Here is a 494-nt window from a genome sequence, read left to right on the forward strand (position 1 = left end):
CAAAATGAGACCATAGAGATTCCATTGGACTTACTTCTGCCATTCATGAGCTCTGATGAGTATTCTTCCTCTGAAGAGGATGAGTATGTCACTGAAGGGCAAGTTGCTAAATACCTTGGAGCAATCATGAAGCTAAATGACAAGTTATTTGGTAATAATACTTGGGTGGATGAACCCCCTTTGCTCACCAAAGAACTGGATGACTTGTCTAGGCAGAGATTACCTCAAAAGAGACAGGACCCTGGGAACTTCTCAATACCTTGTATAGTAGGCACCATGACCTTTGAGAAGGCTCTTTGTGACCTAGGTTCAAGCATAAACATCATGCCTCTCTCTGTAATGGAGAAGCTAGGGATCTTTGAGGTACAAGCTGCAAAAATCTCACTAGAGATGGCAGACAACTCAAGAAAACAAGCTCATGGACTTGTAGAGGATGTTCTGATTAAAGTTGAAGACCATTACATCCCTACTGATTTCATAGTCCTAGAGACTGG

This window comes from Arachis duranensis, chromosome 10, assembly GCF_000817695.3.
Source record: "Arachis duranensis cultivar V14167 chromosome 10, aradu.V14167.gnm2.J7QH, whole genome shotgun sequence".
Classification (NCBI taxonomy): Eukaryota; Viridiplantae; Streptophyta; class Magnoliopsida; order Fabales; family Fabaceae; genus Arachis; species Arachis duranensis.